Genomic DNA, 16,122 nt, shown 5'->3' on the forward strand with positions numbered 1-16,122 from the left:
AGACTTAGTTACTCAAACATATATATATATATATATATATATATATATATATATATATATATATATATATATATATATATATATATATATATATATATATATATATATATATATTGTTTAGTTTTTGTTTTACACCTAATTGAGGTTTATTAGCAGCACTTACTAACAGCTAACGCTGTATTCTAGCCTTCTTTCTCCTATGGTTTTTTCCACTAAGGGAAGTGGGTTTACTATCACCTCTTTTTAAACCTCCAATAAATATCTGCTACCAATAGAACAGCGCCATATCTACTTTTATTTCTTTCAAGATTCCTCTCCTGTCTGCCTCACCCTCGGGCAGACGCGATAAATGCCCTTTCAAGGCCGTGGCAATGCAAAACAGCCTATGCATTCCCCCCTAAACCCCTAATTTCGAAGTTTCTGCTCAGGTTGATGAAGGAGCCAGTCAAAGTAGTGGCAATTCTGCCATACTGGCCGAGGAGGCCTTAGTTCCCCTGGGCAATGTGCCTCAGTACTTGTTGCCCTCTCAAAATTTCGGTGCTACCTCAACTTGTCTCTCAAGGGAGATTTGTGCATTCAGCTCCTCACAAATTGAACCTGCACATTTGGATGTTGAAAGAGAGAAATTCCAATCCTTAGGTTGCTCTTCAAATGTGATTTCAACTCTTTTGAAAGCCAGAAAATCCTCCAAGAATTATGTGAACTCAAAGGTCTGGTATAAGTTTAAACTGTTTGCGGCTGACACGTGCTCGAATCCCACAATTCCTTCCACTGCACTCCTCTTGGATTTTCTGCAGGCTGGCTTGGACCTTGGTCTCGGTCTAATCTCACTGAAGGTGCAGGTAGCTGCTATTTCGGCAGCTACCCAAAAAAGATGGGCAGAGGACTTGCTCATCATTCAATTCTTCAGGGCAGTCAAAAAGATTCGGTCACCAGTAAAGCGTTCTTTTCCTGCTTGGGATCTGCCCTTTGTGCTGGACTGTCTGATGTCTCAGCCTTTCGCCCCAATAGAATCCTCTTCCCTATGGAACCTGACGCTCAAGACTGCCTTTTTAATTGCAGTAACTTCAGGGAAGAGGGCCTCGGAATTACAAGCTTTGGGGGCAGAAGATGAGCACATATCTTTCTTCCCGGATAGGGTGGAGCTACGGATAGTGGATGGTTTTGTCCCTAAAGTTTCTTGTCGGTCCACTCTCTCAGAAGCCTGGGCACTACCTACCTTTACGGATCCGCTCTCAGGTTTACTGCAAGAATTGGACATTTCCAGAGTTCTGAGATGTTACCTACAGGCTACAGCCCCCTTTAGCGCATCAAACAAATTGTTCATACTTCCTTGGGGCAGAAACAGAGGGAAGGAAGCCGCATCAAGAACTATCGCCTCCTGGATTTGTAAGCTAATCCAAAAAGTGTATAGGGCTAGAGGGATGGATCCTCCGGCGGTGAAAGCCCACTCAACGAGGGCAGTCTCTTCATCTTGGGCGGCAAGGGCTAACGTCTCTCTAGAGACTATTTGCCAAGTGGCCACTTGGTCATCGCCAAACACATTCATGCGCCATTACAGGATTGATCCAGGGCACTCACCTCAGTGGAGTTCGGAAGAAGGGCAATTATTATTTATGAGCATTACCCACCCAGTTGTTAGCTATTTATTTTATCACAGGTATGCTGCCATGGAGGCACCAGGAAAATGGAAAATTGTATCATACTTACCATAATTTTCCTTTCCTGGTGCCTATCCATGGCAGCATACATGCCCTCCCTTGGTATTCGATATAATAGGAGAATGCTATGGGGGGGGGGTATGGTTGTTACTTTTGTAATTTATTCACTATCCTGAGGGGAGGAGTCTGGGGCGGAGCTTATCACAGGTATGCTGCCATAGAAAGGCACCAGGAAAGGAAAATTACGGTAAGTATGATACAATTTTCATTTTTTTTTCCCTTTGGGATAAAGGTTTTACATAAATAAATAGAAGCAGATCATTGTAAGCCCCCCTGTCAGTGGTAAATGGTTTGTCACATTTCTTTACCGATACATCTGCAAGAGAGCTTGTTGAAAAACAACAGACTTACTAGAGATGAAAATTGAAAAAAGAAAGCCTAAAAAAGAAAATAATGCAACCATCACGTCTAATGCCCCGTACACACGGTCGGATTTTCCGAAGGAAAATGTGTGATAGGACCTTGTTGTCGGAAATTCCGACTGTGGCTCCATCACACATTTTCCATCAGAATTTCCGACACACAAAGTTTGAGAGCAGGCTATAAAATTTTCCGTTGTCGGAAATTCCGATCGCGTGTACACAAATCTGACGGACAAAGTGCCACGCATGCTCAGAATAAATAAAGAGATGAAAGCTATTGGCCACTGCCGCGTTTATAGTCCCGACATACGTGTTTTACGTCACCACGTTCAGAACGATCGGATTTTCCGACAACTTTGTGTGACCGTGTGTATGCAAGACAAGTTTGAGCCAACATCCGTTGGAAAAAATCCTAGGATTTTGTTGTCGGAATGTCCGAACAAAGTCCGACCGTGTGTACGGGGCATAAGAATTGGTAAGCTGCAATATAATAAACATTTGCCTTTGGGTATAGTAGCGATTTTAGAAAATTCTGTATTTCCTGTGTATCTGGTGATATTGTGCATTACAATAAACATTTTACACTGAATTGACTTTGCATTTAGTAACTTATGCTATATAACGAGCAGGGCCCTCTGATTCCTTCTGTATTGAATTGTATTGTAACTGTACTGTCTGCCCTCATGTTGTAAAGCGCTGCGCAAACTGTTGGTGCTATATAAATACTGTATAATAATAATAATATGCCAATGAGACTGTATAATTGCAGCGGAATATCCCCTGTTCTTGCTATGAATTATTTATAAGCAGCACGCAGCACACATTCACTATACAGAGAAACCTCCACTAAGGTGCACCCTGCGGTTCTGCCCAATCACAGCACTCCAAACTTGTATTTCATGATTTAAAGTGGGGCGTGTAAAAAAAAAATATATATATCAGACAAGTGGAATCATGATCGAAGAGTTTTACTCACCCATATAAGAAGACCCGTGTTCTTGTTCAAGGTAACATATCAACTTCTTGTTAAATGTATGTATGATATGTGATCATTTGTAATCGAATAACGATTGAACATTTGTGCAGATTTCTCCAGGGCAATCCACATGATCTCTGTCTGCTTATACTTCCTAGTGGTGAAGAAGATCTCTCCCACTCCTCCATTTAACTACATTGTGCTATCAGGTTACATGCTGTTTCACTTTGCAGTCAGAAGCTGCCAGCTCATTTTACATTCTATTTATATTCTTCTGATCACTGGGCTCATAGTACACATGGTTGAGGCTATGCCGAATATTGTGATCCCCTGTCAGTGTGCAGCATCTCTAACTGGAGGGAGCATAGCTGTTTCCACGGCGATGTCGATGTGATCGGCTGTTGCTAAAGAAAAGAAATCTATCTAGAAATTTCTATCTAAAAGTATAGAAATTAGCTAAATGGTTTTAGCCCAAAAAAAATGGTAATTGACAAAAAAAACAAACAAACAAAAACAAAAAAATCCCGATACACAGTTTTCATATGTATCTGTCCTATTTAATTAGAAACATACACTCACCGACCACTTTATTAGATACACCTGTTCAATTGCCTGGTAACACAAATTGCTAATCAGCCAATCACACAGCAGCGACTCAATGCATTTAGGCATCTAGATGTGGTGAAGACGACTTGCTGAAGTTAAAACCGAGCATCAGAATGGGGAAGAAAGGGGATTTAAGTGACTTTGAAAGTGGCATGGTTGTTGGTGCCAGACGGGCTGGTCTGGGTATTTCAAAAACTGCTGATCTACTGGGATTTTCACACACAACCATCTCTAGGGTTTACAGAAAATGGTCCAAAAAAGAGAAAATATCCAGTGAGCGTCAGTTACGTGGAGGAAAATGCCTTGTTAATGTCAGAGGTCAGAGGAGAATGGGCAGAATAGTTTAAGATGATAGAAAGGCAATAGTAACTCAAATAAGCACTTGTTACAACCAAGGTGTGGAGAATACCATCTCTGAATGCACAACACAGCGAACCTTGAAGCAGATGGGCTAGAGTAGCAGAAGACCAGACCGGGTGCCACTCCTGTCAGCTGAGAGGAGGAAACAGGTTTCAATTCGCACCCCTTATTTTTCTTATCACAGTTTTCCTTTAATTCACACCACCAATATTTCCTACACCCAAACATATACAGTTGTGCTTATAAATTTACATACCCTGGCAGAATTTATGATTTTTTGGGGTATTTTTCAGAGAATATGAATAACACAAAAACTTTTCTTTCACTCATGGTTAGTGTTTGGCTGAAGCCATTTATTATCAATCAACTGTGTTTACTCTTTTTAAATCATAATCACAACAGAAACTACCCAAATGACACTGATCAAAAGTTTACATACCCTGGTGATTTCGGCCTGATAACATGCACACACGTTGACACAAAGGGGTTTGAATGGCTATTAAAGGTAACCATCCTCACCTGTGATCTGTTTGCTTGTAATTAGTGTGTGTGTATAAAAGGTCAATGAGTTTCTGGACTCCTGACAGACCCTTGCATCTTTCATCCAGTGCTGCACTGATGTTTCTGGATTCTTAGTCATGGGTAAAGCAAAAGATTTGTCAAAGGATCTGCGGGAAAGGGTAGTTGAACTGTATAAAACAGGAAAGGGATATAAAAAAATATCCAAGGAATTGAGAATGCCAATCAGCAGTGTTCAAACTTTAATCAAGAAGTGGAAAATGAGGGGTTCTGTTGAAACCAAACCACGGTCAGGTAGACCAACTAAAATTTCAGCCACAACTGCCTGGAAAATCGTTCGGGATGCAAAGAAAAACCAACAAATAACTTCAGGTGAAAAACAGGACTCTCTGAAAACATGTGGTGTGGCTGTTTCAAGATGCACAATAGGGAGGCACTTGAAGAAAGATGGGCTGCATGGTCGAGTCACCAGAAGAAAGCCATTACTACGCAAATGCAACAAAGTATCCCGCTTACAATACACCAAACAGCACAGAGACAAGCCTCAAACCTTCTGGCACAAAGTCATTTGGAGTGATGAGACCAAAATTGAGCTTTTTGGCCACAACCATAAACGCTTAATTTGGAGAGGAGTCAACAAGGCCCAAGAAATTTGGTCAAAATTGATGGCAAGGTGAATGCAGTAGGTTATCAAAAAATACTGGAGGAACATTTGCATTCATCAGCCAGAAAGCTACGCATGGGACGTACTTGGACATTCCAACATGACAATGATCCAAAACACAAGGCCAAATCGACCTGTCATTGGCTACAGCAGAATAAAGTGAAGGTTCTGGAGTGGCCATCTCACTCTCCTGACCTCAATATCATTGAGCCACTCTGGGGAGATCTCAAACGTGCAGTTCATGCAAGACAGCCCAAGAATTTACAGGAACTGATGGCTTTTTGCCAAGAGGAATGGGCAGCTTTACCATCTGAGAAGAGAAAGAGCCTCATCCACAAATACCACAAAAGACTTCAAGCTGGAGCTGTCATTGCTGTTAAAGGGGGAAATATATGGTATTACACTGGCGTATGTAAACTTTTGATCAGGGTCATTTGGTTAGTTTCTGTTGTGATTATGATTTAAAAAGAATAAACACAGTTGATTGATAATAAATGGCCCCAGCCAAACATTAACCATGAGTAAAATAAAAGTTTTTGTGTTATCATTCATATTCTCTGAAAAATAGCCAAGAAATCATAAATTCTGCCAGGGTATGTAAACTTATAAGCACAACTGTATATGTTTGGGTGTAGGAAATATTGGTGGTGTGAATTAAAGGAAAACTGTGATAAGAAAAGTGAGGGGTACCACTGCTGATGTCTCCAAGAACTGCTTGCTGGCTGGAATGGTGTCCCTCAAGCTTCAAGACTTTGAGCCACAGAAAGGAACATGTATGCAGATAAAATCTCCTGAATTCGTTTGATCTGCAAACCTATTCTAGGTCAGTGACTCAAAGTACTTTAAGTCATTGATCAAGGGGTCAGTAATGGCAGCACTAACATTTCCCATATAACAGGTTTATTTAGACTTATTATAACCAGTCATATTCTTACACTTAGCTGGACAATGAGAGATTTTTTTTTGGTTGACTCAGGGGTTACACCAATTTGCACATCATTGTTCATTATTATAATCTATAGACTGCAGCAAATATACCAGTAGAGTGATGTATCATATTGGCAATGTGAATAAAATGTAGTTTTGTCTTAGAATGGAAATGAGTTAAATGGTTTTGGCCCAAAAGAGAAAATTGTAATTGACAAAAAAAAAAATTCCAATACACATAGTTTCGGTGTCAATGCAGCCACTGCGTCTCAACTGACATCAATAGGACTGCCTGCACGGGATGCATGGAACACCTGTGCATCCCCTTGTGGGTAAACATATTTTTGTTATTTTGAAAAGCCCAATATAAAGAAAACAAAGTGGTAGAGAAAAAAGCATCCTTGGGTTCAACCAAATATTTTCTGCCATGTAACTGGGGGCATGGTTCCTGTGTGTCTTTTGACTACATACTTTGTGCTAAGCAGTGTTCTCCTTTGTCATCCCAAAACATTGGGGGGCATTTATGTCATAGTGATACATTTACATTTTCATTACTGAGTGAAGCAAGAGCTTACAATCAGCTGTAACAACTTTACTGGAAACGTATTACTTAAAATTTAGAAATAGCATAGAATAATGGTAGAACTGGTTTGAATATGTTCTGAAACAGTAGCTTCAACTTCCACAAATTCCTTTTAATTCTATATCTAGTCCACATAATTAATATTGTGAAACATTTAAAGTTTTTGGAGTGCACGTAGGTCTGCGAGTGCACGTAGGTCTGCGAGTGGCCTGCGAGTGCACGTGGGTCTGCGAGTGCACGTAGGTCTGCGTGTGGCCTGCGAGTGCACATGGGTCTGCGAGTGCACGTAGGTCTTCGAGTGGTCTGCGAGTGCACGTAGGTCTGCGAGTGGCCTGCGAGTGCACGTAGGTCTGGGAGTGCACGTAGGTCTGCAAGTGCACGTAGGTCTGCGAGTGGCCTGCGAGTGCACCAGATCGCACTGGTTGACTTGACAATTTTAGTAATTTGTTGACATTTTATTGCTTTTTTTGGGGTACCTATCTCCATATGAGTTCTATGGCTCCCAGATACCTGACCTCATACCCCCTTCCAGCCAGCGGTTTATTGCAATTCATGATTAATTCTTGCTGATGATTCGGCATTCACAGTGAGGCTTGGTTTAGTGAGGCACCAATCAGCGTTTGGGATTTTTCAATTTTTGTGCAAGTCTGCCGATGGAGTGGAACTCAAAGCGAGGCTTGGTCAGGCTCTTAGTACTATAAGGGGAGGTGACGAGACGCGCCGCCCGTGCCCCTGGATGATGTGACTCTATCACGAAACGCTGCGTAGGGCAGAGCGACGTGTTCTCGTCACCTCCCATTGCTGCTGTTGTTTCCAGTCGGACGGGCTGTCTGTGAGCTTCCGTACCTGTCAGTGTGAACATCTTTAGCCTGACCCTGCAGTCTTTGATGTCCCATCTCGGTATAAGGTCTCTGATCCATTGGTCGTGGTTCGAAGCAGTATTAACAAACAGCTTTCTCTGATCCTCTGTAACGGAGGATCATGAGTTTCTGGTAAGCGGCCAGTCTGATTTCACGGTGGTGGAGCAAGCACGCTTTTTTCTTCTCACAGCAAGAATTTATGTTTTTTGGAACTTTTTTAAGATACTTTCATATCACTTGGGTGATTTATTTTTTATACATGGACTTTTTATTATCACTTTGAACATTTTATTTTTGGATTGATTATTCATTTGACATGTGTTTTGTATATTATGTATACACTAAAGGGGAACTCTTCACTTAGTTCTAAACATTTGGTTTGGTGATGATGTGTATGATCACCAATCTGTTTTAGTGCGATTCAGCCCCCCTTTTTTTCTTATTTAATTGTGAGTGCACGTAGGTCTGCGAGTGGCCTGCGAGTGCGTAGGTCTGTGAGTGCACGTAGGTCTGCCAGTGGCCTGTGAGTGCATGTAGGTCTACGAGTGCACATAGGTCTGCGAGTGGCCTGCGAGTGCACGTAGGTCTGCTAGTGCACGTAGGTCTGCGAGTGACCTGCGAGTGCACGTAGGTCTGCTAGTGCATGTAGGCCTGCGAGTGCACGTAGGTCTTCGAGTGGCCTGCGTGTGCACGTAGGTCTTCGAGTGGCCTGCGAGTGCACGTAGGTCTGCTAGTGCATGTAGGTCTGCGAGTGCACGTAGGTCTGCGAGTGGCCTGCGAGTGCATGTAGGTCTTCGAATGGCCTGCGAGTGCATGTAGGTCTGCGAGTGCATGTAGGTCTGCGAGTGCACGTAGGTCTGCGAGTGCACGTAGGTCTGCGAGTGCACGTAGGTCTGCGAGTGCAGGTAGGTCTGCGAGTGGCCTGTGAGTGCACGTAGGTCTGCGAGTTCACGTAGGTCTGCAAGTGACCTGCGAGTGCACGTAGGTCTGCGAGTGGCCTGTGAGTGCACGTAGGTCTGCGAGTGGCCTGCGAGTGCACGTAGGTCTGCGAGTGCACGTAGGTCTGCGAGTGGCCTGCGAGTGCACTTAGGTCTGCGAGTGGCCTGCGGGTGCACGTAGGTCTGCGAGTGCACGTAGGTCTGCGAGTGGCCTGCGGGTGCACGTAGGTCTGCAAGTGGCCTGCGAGTGCACGTAGGTCTGCGAGTGGTCTGCGAGTGGCCTGCGAGTGCACGTAGGTCTGGGAGTGCATGTAGGTCTGCAAGTGCACGTAAGTCTGCGAGTGCACGTAGGTCTGCGAGTGCACGTAGGTCTGCGAGTGGCCTGCGAGTGCACGTAGGTCTGCAAGTGGCCTGGGAGTGCATGTAGGTCTGCGAGTGCACGTAGGTCTGCGAGTGGCCTGCGAGTGCACGTAGGTCTGCGAGTGGCCTGCGAGTGCACGTAGGTCTACGAGTGGCCTGCAAGTGCACGTAGGTCTGCTAGTGCACGTAGGTCTGCGAGTGGCCTGCGAGTGCACGTAGGTCTGCTAGTGCACGTAGGTCTGCGAGTGCACGTAGGTCTGCGAGTGGCCTGCGAGTGCACGTAAGTCTGCGAGTGGCCTGCGAGTGCATGTAGGTCTGCGAGTGGCCTGCGAGTGCACATAGTCTGTGAGTGCACGTAGGTCTGCGAGTGCACGTAGGTCTGCGAGTGCACGTAGGTCTGCGAGTGGCCTACGAGTGCATGTAGGTCTGCCAGTGCATGTAGGTCTGGGAGTGGCCTGCGAGTGCACATAGGTCTGCGAGTGGCCTGCGAGTGCATGTAGGTCAGCGAGTGGCCTGCGAGTGCACATAGTCTGTGAGTGCACGTAGGTCTGCGAGTGGCCTGCGAGTGCACATAGATCTGCGAGTGCACGTAGGTCTGCGAGTGGCCTGCGAGTGCACGTAGGTCTGCGAGTGGCCTGCGAGCGCACGTAGGTCTGCGAGTTCACGTAGGTCTGTGAGTGGCCTGCGAGTGCACGTAGGTCTGCGAGTGCCCTGTGAGTTCACGTAGGTCTGCGAGTGGCCTGCGAGTGATCGTAGGTCTGCGAGTGCACGTAGGTCTGCGAGTGGCCTGCGAGTGCACGTAGGCCTGCGAGTGCACGTAGGCCTGCGAGTGCACGTAGGTCTGCGAGTGCACATAGGTCTGCGGGTGCACGTGGGTCTGCGACTGTTCTGCGAGTGCATGTAGGTCTGCGAGTGCACGTAGTTCTGCGACTGTTCTGCGAGTGCACGTAGGTCTGTGAGTACCTGTGTATTGTCTTGTTGTGTACCTGTGTATTGTCTTGAGTATTAGTGTCAGGAAGCTAGCTGTTAGGTAATTTGGACAGGGTATAATCCCCAATCCTCACTAAATTTAATAGGTACGATGGCCGGCGGGTGTGGAGAGGCGACTCTTTGTACATCTTGCTGCATATATGCGTTCCTTGATCATCCGATCGAGGGCGAATACTGCTGTGCAAAATGTAAGCACATTGTTTCCCTGGAAGCCCAGGTTCTGAATCTGGGGAAGCAACTGTCAGCACTGAGAAGTCCCTCCATACTAAAGGAGAGCCAGGAACGTACACGGCAGGTTCCTTGATCATCCGATCGAGGGCGAATACTGCTGTGCAAAATGTAAGCACATTGTTTCCCTGGAAGCCCAGGTTCTGAATCTGGGGAAGCAACTGTCAGCACTGAGAAGTCCCTCCATACTAAAGGAGAGCCAGGAACGTACACGGCAGGTGCCGGCAGGGGCCAGCACAGAGGCGGGTGGAGACAAAGAGGTGCAGGCACTAGCAAAGAGTAGATGGGTGACAGTCAGAAAGGGTAGAGGAGGAAGTTCCAGGGAGGCCAATCCAGAACTGGAGCATTCCAATAAGTACGCTCCATCTCCAATAAGCACTGCTGGAGCTGAGGGACTCTCCTATCTGCCGGGGGAAGAACTCCTCCAGTGAGAGTGGGGGGGGGGGGGGGGGGCAGCGAAGGGAAAGGAAAGACAGATTCTGGTGGTAGGGGACTCAGTTCTTAGTAGGACAGAGAGGGCAATCTGTAACAAAGACCTGAAGCGCCGAACAGTATGTTGTCTACCGGGCGCTCGGGTTCGGCACATCATGGATCTTGTGGACAGATTACTGGGAGGGGCTGGGGAAGACCCAGCTGTCATGGTGCACGTTGGCACCAATGACAAAGTCAGAGGCAGATGGAGTGTCCTAAAGAACGATTTTAGGGACTTAGGAGCTAAATTGAGGAAAAGGACCTCCAAGGTAGTATTCTCAGGAATACTACCGGTACATCGAGCCACACCAGAAAGGCAGAGGGAGATTAGGGAAGTAAACAAGTGGCTGAAGAGCTGGTGTAGTAAGGAGGGGTTTGGGTTCCTGGAGGACTGGGCCGACTTCTCAGTCGATAACCGGTACTATAGAAGGGACGGACTGGACCGACTTCTCAGTTGATAACCGGTACTATAGAAGGGACGGACTGCACAAAAATGAGGAGGGTGCAGATCTGCTGGGAATGAAGATGGCCAAAAAGTTATAGGGGTTTTTAAACTAGGCGATGGGGGGGAGGGTCCAGAGGTAGAGATAGTCAGCGCGGAAGATATTCCAGAGGGTAGTGTTGGGGGCATTAGTGGTAGGTTGACCAAAGCACAAAAACACAATATTAGTATAGTAGTAAGTCCTAGTTGCAATCTCGAAACACCCAATATGAGGACAATATGCGACCGGTCTAAACTATGTGGCATGTTCACCAATGCCAGGAGCATGGCGGACAAGATGGGTGAACTAGAGATGCTGTTGTACGAGGAGGATTTGGATTTTGTGGGAATTTCAGAGAACTGGATTAACATGATTGGCTGGCAAACATTCAAGGGTATACCCTTTACCGCAAGGATAGAGTGGGTAAAAAAGGGGGAGGGGTATGCCTATATAGCAAAAATAATGTACAAGTGAATGTGAGAGATGACATCACTGAGGGAGCTAGGGAGGAGGTGGAATCCTTATGGGTAGAGCTCCAAAGGGATGAAGCTAAGGGGAAAATAATACTGTGAGTATGCTATAGGCCCCCTAACCTGAGAGAGGGAGTGGAGACAGATCTCCTATCACAATCTGGATTAGCAGCAAGGATGGGAAGTGTTATCATAATGGGGGATTTTAATTATCCAGACATAGACTGGGCAGAGGGAACCGCGCATTCATTTAAGGCTCGCCAGTTCGTTAATGTCTTGCAGGACAATTTTATGGGTCAGATGGTAGACGCACCAACTAGAAATAAAACATTACTGGATCTACTGATAACCAACAATACAGACATGATCACGGATGTAGAAATAAGGGGCAATTTAGGTAACTGTGATCACAGGTCAATTAGTTTCAGTATAAATCACACAAATAGGAAACATAAAGGGAATGTAAAGACACTGAATTTCAAAAGAGCCAACTTCCCTAAAATACAAACCTTGCTAAAAGGCATAAATTGGGATAAAATATTAGGAACAAAGAACACGGAGGAGAGATGGGTTTGCTTTAAGAGCATATTAAATAAGGGCATTAGCCATGTTGCTGGGCAACCAGGCAAAGACCAGGCCACAAACTTTTCTTACCATCCCAATAGGTCAAAGGGTCCTCTGTAGGAAGCAAAGGTGCTTCCTATAGGTAGGCCCTGACCATTTCAGAGGCACTGCTCTCCTCTCGATTACCTGCTGCTTGACCTGCATCCACTAGATTGTCAAGTGCCTCTACCCAACATGCACATGCTCCACTCTGTTGTTTTTGAGTGATGGTGCCAGGCCTTAGAATAGCAGACATGGCAGGTGAATCTTCCAAACCGGCCTCATCCGTCGTACATCTCTGTTGCTGCAAATTCCGGACCCTTTCAATCAATTTTTCTTTCCAGTAGGAGAGGCTGTTGTCTCTGAGTGCCAGTTTACCTTTGATCCTGGGATCACACAGGGAAGCCAGCATGAGTTCAGGGCTTTTGCGGACACGGTCATTTAGCCGATCTTTTAAGTTAGCTTGTAGCTTTCTGATGACATCGGCATGAAGTGGGCTGCCACAAACAGGCTCACTGTTTTCTAGGAACGATCCCATCTTATCTATGAGATAGGTAAACAAGGGTATGACCTGTCCTAGGCTGGCATTGCTCTGACTCAAGTTTTCTGTCACATTCCGAAAGGGTTTTAAGACATAAACGAGCTGCCCAATTATACACCAGTCATCACGTCCCAGTGTGGAACCAATCCCGATGCTGTGGCGGGATGATAGATTGTGGATGGCTGTCTTTTGCTCCAAAATGCGTTCCAGCATTTCCAGGGTATAGTTCCACCGGGTGCTGACATCTTGTTTCAGGCGATGTATGGGGAGCCCTGATTGGTCTTGCTCCTCCCTCAACAGTTGACTAGCCCCTACACTGCGGTGGAAATGCCCTGCAATCTTTCTGCAAAGGTCCAAGATTTGAGCAATCTTGTTGTTTTTCTCCACTGGGATTGTACCCTTGACCACTAAATGCAGTATGTGTGCAGAACAGCGCACACCAACAAAAGATCCATCTTGGAGAGCTTTAACCATGTTTGAACCTCCGTCTGTCACAATGAACTCAACAGAGACTTAGGTGACTGCCCACTCTCCAAACCAATTGGCCAACATTAATCTAATTGCCCGCAATATGTTGGCAGAGCTGTGTTGGTCATTACGGACTTCTGTGTGCAGCAGGAAAACTTGATAACCCTGCTGGTCTTGCGCTGCAGACCTGCTTCCTGATGGAGTTTGAACTCTTACACCAGTGCCACCACCAACAGGCACAGTGGCCTGCCACCAGTGTGCAGTCAAAGACAGGAAAGCGTGTTGACCGCTGGGAGCTGTCCACAAATCAGTTGTCAAATGAATTGTCTGACCCTCGGCTTTGGCCATTTTTTCCTTCAATAATCCAACGCACGAGTGGTATAGTGCTGGAATAATCTTTCTGCTGAAAGTTGCTTGTGCAGGAACAGCGTATCGTGGAGCAAGGGCATGCATGAGCTGTTTAAATGGCTCCCCTTCAATCATGCGAAAAGAGGCTCCTCCAACAGCAATGAATTGGCCAATGAGGCGGGTGATCTTGTTGGCCTGCTGTTTTGACATGCCCTTGGAACTAAAGCCAACAAAACTATCAAGGGTAGGCTGATGATGTCCTTGGGAGGATGAGGAGCCTGATTGGGACTGCAGTGGAACTACTGCACGTGGACGGGTTGTATTAATTGAACCCTCTCTATTGCCTCCTGTGCTCTGAGTAAGTGGTGTGCTTGAGGAGGTACCACCAGTACAGTCAGAGTCCGTTATGCTGCTTCCTGCGCTACCATCTTCTTTTTCTGCCTCTGCCCACAGTAAAGTAGAGTGGTGGTAATTTTTAAGGTGTAGGTTCATACCAGCATTGGTTAAATGACCTAACTTTTTACCCCTACTTACTTGCTTCCCACACAATTTACACTTGGCAAAGAACCCGCCTTCCAATGTTTGAAAGTATTTACAAACGTTGCTGTGGCGGGATGCAGCCCCTTGACCCTGTTGATATCTATTTAGGGCTGATATAGCTGCAGCAGGTAGCACACCAGTGGTGGAAGCTGTTGCCACTACAGTTACACTTGGTGAACTAGAACTAGTGATGCTAATGGCAGGGGTGCTGGGGACTGGGAGGTCAGTGATATCATCATCACAGGATTCTTCCATAATAACAGAGGGAGAAGGGGAGTTAGCAGCAGATGAAAAAAGTGGACCGCTACCTGTCCTACTCCTCACAGAATATCCCTCTTGCACTTTCTCCAGGTCAAGCTGTAAGTCCTGTGGGCTAAGATTGTATAAAACATCCACAGTGTTTGGGGAAAGAGGAGCATCACATTCTAAATCATCTTCTTGGGCCAATGAAGAAAAAGTCTCACACTCTGTCTCTGCTGCTGTCTCCCTCAATTGCTCCTTTGGGGAGCTGGGCAGTGGCACTGGTAGTGTGATTGGTGGTGGTGACTGTAAAGGCAACTCCACTTTACTAGGTTTCTTGCCTATTCCATAAAAATATGCAGCCATGACACCTGTAGAAGTGGAAGGAGGCGCTGCACTGGCAGTGGAAGTGGCAGCAGATGTTGGTGGTCTGGCAGGAAAAGTAATATTAGAAGAACTGGGGGTGGTGGAACTAGCTTTGCTGGTGGCACTGGCGGTGACACCCACTGCTGTGGTCGGCATGTTGGTGGCGGCAGAAGTGTCAGAGGCACTAGTAGCAGAGACCTTGCCACTTTTTTTAGCCAGGGGTCCACCGCGACCACGACCACTACCTCTACCAGCCTTCACTTTTACATTAGAACGGTACATTTCTGACCTTTACAGCAACTGCAAGACAGAAAATGGACTGGAGATAGGGTATATAGAATCTCAATCTATAAATCACCCCCCACCACAACACGGGCAGCCTCTGAGGCTATCACAACACTAGCAGCAACACTAGTATCACTAGTCTATCTATCAAGTTCACAACACAGATGTAGCTTGCTTCACTACTGTTCTGCTGCTGTGCTTAGCTTATGCTCAAATGAAATAGTTCAGGTTCTCTGACAAAGTGACAATGAATTCAAATGGACCAGCTAAGATTAACTGTTCTGAAATGAATCAGCGTGTCTGTCTCTCTCTGCTAGCAAATCGTAAGTGAAACTAAGTTGGCTGTACATGCGGTTCTAGCTATTTTATTGCCCCTCCTCTTTGGTTACAATTGGCCAATAACCATCATCATCATTATTTTTATTTTACTTAATTTTTCTCTCTACGTCGAATCTTTTCTCTCTATGTCCAATCTTTTATCTCTGTGTCGAATCTTTTCGAATAATCTTGGACTACTATGGTGGATAGACTATAGAGTTAAGGTTAGGCACATTCGACCACAGGTTCGATAGACACAAATTGTTATTGTTAGCGTCATGTTGAATCTCCTATCTATATAGAACTGTTGTCACAACTAAAACGAAAATAAAGCATTTGTTTATGTCGGATCTTTCGTTTTTCGGAATCTGCGCTTTCGTTATCGTTTGTTAAAATGATAACGAAAATACCTGAAATTCGGGCGAAAATGCATTTGGACGAAAACGAATGTACATGTCTATTAGCCAATGCATCCCATTGGGTAATAAATTTAAAAGAGCGAACAAAAGTCCTGGATGGCTTAACTCCAATGTAAAAATGTATATAAAAGCAAAGGAGAGGGCCTTCAAAAAATACAAGGTTGAGGGATCATCCTCAACATTCAGACTTTATAAAGAATGCATCAAAGAAATGTAAGGGTGCAATTAGGACGGCTAAGATAGAACATGAAAGACACATAGCGGAGGAGAGCAAAAAAAATCCCAAGAAATTCTTTAAGTATGTAAACAGTAAAAAAGGAGGACAGAGCATATTGGCCCCATAAAGAATGAGGAAGGACATCTGGTTACAAAGAATGGGGAGATGGCGAAGGTATTGAATTTATTCTTCTCCTCAGTCTTCACAAGTGAATTGGGGGGGGCTTCAGTAACCAAAACTGCAGTGTTTATCCTCATGAC

The 16,122-nt window shown here is 45.4% G+C and overlaps 1 protein-coding gene across 1 annotated transcript in view; it reads left to right on the plus strand.

Annotated features, from left to right (window-relative positions):
- The first annotated feature begins 2,911 nt into the window (after positions 1-2,911).
- The window catches only part of SLC2A9 (solute carrier family 2 member 9), a 689,875-nt gene continuing 676,664 nt past the window's right edge, over positions 2,912-16,122 (plus strand). Inside the window, exon 1 of the mRNA XM_073610132.1 lies at positions 2,912-3,090. The gene's annotated coding sequence lies outside the window, so the exon portion shown is untranslated. The remainder of the gene's footprint in view (positions 3,091-16,122) is intronic.

The sequence above is a fragment of the Aquarana catesbeiana genome, linkage group LG01, assembly GCF_042186555.1.
Source record: "Aquarana catesbeiana isolate 2022-GZ linkage group LG01, ASM4218655v1, whole genome shotgun sequence".
NCBI classification, from domain to species: domain Eukaryota; kingdom Metazoa; phylum Chordata; class Amphibia; order Anura; family Ranidae; genus Aquarana; species Aquarana catesbeiana.